Here is a 6,000-nt window from a genome sequence, read left to right as displayed (position 1 = left end):
AGACTATTTTACCACCTTATTTTACCCGCCTCATTTTACCTTAAATACCTCTGCCAAGGCCCTGTCTCCAAATACAGTCCCATTCTGTGGCACTGGGGGTTAAGACTTCCACATAATGAATTTGGGGTTACAACCCAGCCCATGATGGTTAGACATATGGACTCCCTCTGGGTGCTCTGGCTGTTCTCCCAGGTTCTGCAGAGGGGCAGCCACATCTACCGTCACTCCTGCCCCTGCCCCTAGCGGGGCCTTGAGGGTGGCTGGTAGGTCCATCCTTGGGCCAGCCTAGCCTTGGGAACCAGAAGGGACGGGCCATGGGGCTGGAGCAGAGCAGAAGGGGGAGAGGACGGGGGCTACAGGCGCTGGGAGCCGGGCCACTGCCCATCATGTTTTAGAGTAGACGGGGGCGGGGTGTGGCGCTGGCAGGATCCCCTTCTCCCCCCCTGGACTGGACTGCAGGAGGCAGCCTCACTGGGCCCCATCTTCTCCCCTTGCCTCTGACTCGGGACTCTTTTGGCCTCTGCTGCCCCTGCCGTAGGCTGGACTGCACCCCTATTTGTCCCACAGTCCAGGCTGGCCAACAGAGGGGAGGAGCCCACAGTGACCTCAGCCCCAAATCCCCAGTGGGTCAGAGTCAGGCAGGCAGGGCCCTTGGACATCCTGAGGCCACTGCGATATGTACAGTCAGGGGAACAAGAGGCCCAGGGATGGGAGGGGCCTGCCTCAGCTCGTATGCCACCTCCCTGCCCAGTGCAGGGTCCTTGGAGGCTCCATGTTGTGGCCTGGCCTGAGGAAGAGGCAGCCCCCACCTACCCATGAGCACAGGGCAGGCAGTGCAGGCCCTTTGTCAGACCAGGTGCTGTGGTGGCTCCAGCACTGCCTGGGAATCCACAGACCCAGCTTCTGACCTGCATAGCTGCTGACTTACTGTTTCACTGGGGGCAAGCCCTTTCCTCTCCCTGGGCCTCAGTTTCCCCATCCCACTTAATTCAGTTATCCTAAGACCCCTTTTCACTCTGCTATTCTCCCCACTCAACCCCCAAATCCCATAATCCTCCTTCCAGAAAAGAAAGAAATGCAAGGAAAGAAACCCAAATATCTACTGAGATGGGGAGTCAGGGCCACTGGGTTCGTCTTTCACTCCAGGACCAACGAGGGTGGGGAAAACACCTGCCACCAGGTTACGTGGTAGGAAAGGGTGAGAGGCAGAGGGGCAGCTGCCTCCACACCCTGCTGGGTGACCAGGGCAGGAGGGGAGCGAAACCCAAACTGGGGAACATCCTCGCACCCACCCCTGGGCTAGCCCCAGGAAAGGGCAAGCAGGTGGGGCAACTGAAGAGGAGGGCCAGGGGCCTGCCCGTGCTCCCCGCTGGACTCTGCCCTCACTCAAGCCCTTGGATGCTCCTATGACAGAAGGAAAAGAAATCCCCATTTTACAGAGGAGAGGAGTGAGGTCAGAAAGGTCAACCGACTAATCCAAGGTCACACAGCTGGGAAGTGGAGTCACTGAGTCCCCTTTTCCGGAGAGAAAGTGTCCTTGTGTGGGTCAGGGTGAAATGCATTTTATTCTTGGGCTGGGGCTACATGTAAGGCTGCCTTGGGGCTAGAAAAGTCACTGTGTGTGCCCGTGTGTGTGCACACATGGATGCAAATGTGTATGTGGACCTAAGCCTCGTGGGCCATTCAATCTGCAGAAACTGCTGGACTCCTGCAAGGGGTCCCTCTGTACCAGCCATGGAGATGGTAGCGCCAGAGCAGTGCAGAAACTCGCCCAAGGCCACACAGCAAACTTGCGGCAGAACCAAGACTAGAATTCAGGTCTTTTGCTGAACCTGCCCGGCAGGAGGGGGCGAATGGAGGGTGCTGGGAAGGATCTCTGAGGAAACACCTCCCAGCACCCTGCACCCCACTCTGGACTCCCACAGAAGGTTAAACCTCAGAGGCCAGTGGGTCCTAAACCTTCTCTCACCAAGGAATTCTTTTATTGTGGTTTTCCCCAGGACCCTGGATTTGGAAGGACTGTGTTTGTTTTGTTTTGTGTCTACAAAACATTTTACAATGCATTGAGTAGTTAGTATTTTTCTCTTTTGTGCATCAGTAACCAGACTTTGTGTCAAAGGCAGTATCTCATTCCTGCCAAAAGTGCTCCAGTTGCCCAGGCATCCCTATCCCAGGGAACTAACTACACAGCTCTGTCTGTCCAGCCCCGATGGGGCCCACCAACTGTTTCAGACAGAACCCTGACCCAAAAGGGCAGGATGCAGGGATAGACCCACTCAGCACTGCCCAGGCTCCTACACTGGCCCCATATAGGCACGGTTTTGCTCTCTGGTCCCCCACCTCAGCTCTGCAAACCTGGCTTCAGGACGGGCTCCTTCGCTCTCAAATGGGCTACTTATTTTGCTCACATTTGTTGGTAATCTTGGCTTTTGGACCCCAGCTTCCAATGAGAAGCTCCATCCCCTCTCTCCTTACCCCTCCCCAGTTTCTCTCCAACCAGGAGCTCACCCATTGCCCACCAGCTAAGGATTCAGACCAGACATGACTGAGCTCTCTCAAATATTGCAATAGAGCTTGAGGACCCAGGGGGATGGTCAGAGACCCCTAGGTTGATAACCACCAATACGTTCTAGCCCTTCCTCCATCTATGTCCCTTTCCTCCCATCTATTCACCAATGGTCCATCTACCACCCTGCCATTCATTCATCCAACACGTATGCCAGTACACCATCCTTTCCTCCATCATCTGTCCATCCAGAGCCTGCATAGATGCCTGCCACACAGAAGACATCAAGGGCCCACCGGTGATGGCCAGAGAAGCAGTGACATCACACAGCAAAGACCACAGAGGCACCAGCTAAGGTCCCCCTCCTCCCCATCTCAGCCAGCCAGAGAAGGAAGGGACCCCAAGACACCAGGAAAGGGGATATTGGAGCAAAGCCCTGAGGCACTAAGAGGAGGGTGGGAAGTGGTGTTAAATTTCATGTGAGATTAAACTTTAAGACTGGACTTTTTCATGCATGGAAGTGACAAGAAAGTTAGCAAATCTGCCTGAGATGTCACAGGGATGCAAATGAGAGACTGGGCACAGTTGATTAGAGAACTGAAACTATGCCACATTCAGGTTTGGACTTGTGACTTTGGAACTGTGAGCTTGGAGAGGGGGCTGGGTAGAGCTGAACTGCTCTGCATAGGAGAGGGAGATGAATAGGCAGTTGCGGTGCCGTCTGGAAGAGAAAGAGAACACAGAGAACAGAGAGGGGCCGGGAGACGGTGAGCCACTGGTCACCATCAGGCACCAGGCAAAGGGCTGGCGGAGGATCAGAGATGAACTCTTGAGGTAGGAGAAGGCGGAGGAAGGGGATAGCCCAGAAAGACCTGGAAGAACAGATGCCGTGTTCAATTGTTTTCTGGGTGGCCGCTGATGCCACCCCTCTCTGTGACCCCAAGATCTTTAGTAAATGCTCTGCTCACAAGTATTTATCAAGAGTAGTGCTGTGTGGAAATGGAGAAGGGGTCAAGTTTCATGTCTGAGCCAGCACAGCACAGAGCAGACACAGGAAGCGGCAGGCATGGCAGGGCAGAGAAGCGGTGGAGACACAAGAGCAAGGCAGCTCCACACTCTGCAGGACTTTGGACTTTTACTGGATGTGAAGTTAGGGGATTAAAGCCTGGCTCTGCGTCCCTCCCCAGCATCTTCCTCACATGCAGCCAGAATCAATTTCAAAAGGCAAATCTGACAGAGTTTTATAATACGTGCACCCTCTGCACCCTAACACACACGCTTAAAACCCTCCATTTGCTCTCAGGTTAAAGACCCAACTCCTGGCCTGGCTTCCAAGGCCATACCCTCCAGGTTCTCTACACTTCAGACACACAGGCTGTCTTTCACACCTCAGAAGTTTCATGCCCTGACCACAGGGCCTTTTTATGTGCTGTTCCCTCTAGGACATTTCCCCCTCCCCCAAGTTAATGCACTCATCTTTTGGGGCCCAGCTGAACTGTCACCTCAGACAAGCCACTCCCATCCTCCTGAGCCACCATTCAACCATCAGGAGTTCACCTCCAGGACTGCACTGGCGCAGAGGAATGGAATTCCTACAAGATGGCTTAGAGTCTTTGCCTTAGGCCAGCCATGACTCAGCCCTGGCTCCGGGCCCACCTTCCCTGGATCCATGTTTCCATCTGGATCCCAAACAAATTGGGGGCCTGTCATCAAGGGGAGGGGGATGGCTACTGCGTAGACAACCCACAGCAGCCGCCCTGTCACCACGCTCTACAAACTCTCCAACTCACCCTCACTTGCAGAGGAGGAAGGGGGCTGTTAGACATTTCTGGAAGGTGAGGGCATGAGCAAGAGCGAGAATGGACTCGCCATGTCTGGGCACTGGACCCAGAGAGGCCTGACGAGATTGGAGGTTGTGTGAGGTATAATGTATGCACCTCATTATAGGACAGCTTGTTTTCAACACAGCTAAACTGCAGGTCAGATCATGTCCCCTGAGACACAAAAAAGCCCTGCTGCACAGCCAAACCTCCCACCCCAAGCAGCAGTACATAAGGTTTTTGTCTCACCCTCCAACAGAAACCTGGTAAAGACTTGCACAGAGTCACGGACTGGTCGTGCCATTCCAGCCAACCCCACGTCTCACACCCACTCTTGGCTTGCCCACCTCCAGTGACAGGGCACTTTCCATCTCCCATGGGAGTCCATTCTACCTGGCCAGCCCCCAACACTGGCCCTTAAATTAAGCTGTAAAATCTGATTGACATATTGTTTAATGGGCGCAGAATTTCAGTTTGGGATGATGGAAAAGTTCTGGAGATGGGTGGTGGCAATGGTTGCATGATAATATGGAATGTCCTGAATGCCACTGAACTGCACACACAAAAATGATTAAAATGGTAAATGCTATGTATATTTTATCACAACAAAAAAATGCGCTACCTCTAGGCTTCGCAATTTATAAGCTGTGTGGCTTTAAGCAGTTACTTAAATCTAATTAGCAATTAAGGCAAACTCTTGGGCCCACCCCACACCCTTTGATCCTGATTGGCTTTCATTCAGTCTTGTCTCCCCAGCTTAGAAATCTGGGCTCAGTATTTCCAGCTTCAAATCCCGCCCATGTTTCCTGTAGGGGCTGTCATCAATGTCACCCTCCCCTGCTATGAGCCCACTGTTGGCTAGGCTCTGAGGACATGGCGAGGATGGGGTCACAGCCCTTGTCCTCCCAGACACAGGGAGCAGTCAGGGAAAACAGATAATTGATTGATTGACCTATTATTGGTAGAAACCTACAGGGCTCCAGTCTTCATTTAACCCAGTCCAGCTGCTGAACTCCAGCGGGCTGATCCATGATGACCTGCCCCCCAGAAGCCCTCACCTCAGTCTGACACTGGCTGAGCACAAGCAGAATGTCTGTGGGGTCTGTGGCCTCCGGGGAATGTTGAGTGATGTGGGGCAGCACGGAAATGTGACAGAGGAGAAGAGGCAGGAGTTATCTCTGAAACCCCAACCCCATCAACCCCACCCAACCCTCAAGGAATTACAGACCCACCAAACAATCAGAGAACCAGCCAGATAGCAAGAGGGAACGGAAAACCCAGCTGACCCAGAGGTCTCAAAGTGGTGGCCCATGGGCCATGTCAGGTCTTGTAGAGGGATTTTTTTTTTTTTTTTTAAACCAGTCTAGTGTTAATTTCTAATTTCTCATTTAAAATAATAATAAAAGAGGATGTCCTGCATGGCAACAGTCTGCTAGAGCCGAGCTCCAATGGCCCCCTTTACATGGGACATGTGGGCTCCAGAACGGTCCCCATTCTGCCAGCTCCATTCACTGGTGCTGCCTGACAGCCCCTGGCAGCCTCCGAGTTCAGGATTTCTTTTTTTTTTTTTTTTTTTTTTTTTAAAAGATGACCGGTAAGGGGATCTTAACCCTTGACTTGGTGTAGTCAGCACCACGCTCACGCAGTGAGCGAACCGGCCATCCGTATATGGGA

This window comes from Cynocephalus volans, chromosome 12 (genome assembly GCF_027409185.1).
Source record: "Cynocephalus volans isolate mCynVol1 chromosome 12, mCynVol1.pri, whole genome shotgun sequence".
NCBI lineage: Eukaryota > Metazoa > Chordata > Mammalia > Dermoptera > Cynocephalidae > Cynocephalus > Cynocephalus volans.
The sequence above is the reverse complement of the archived record's forward strand: the minus strand, read 5'-3'. Positions refer to the sequence as shown.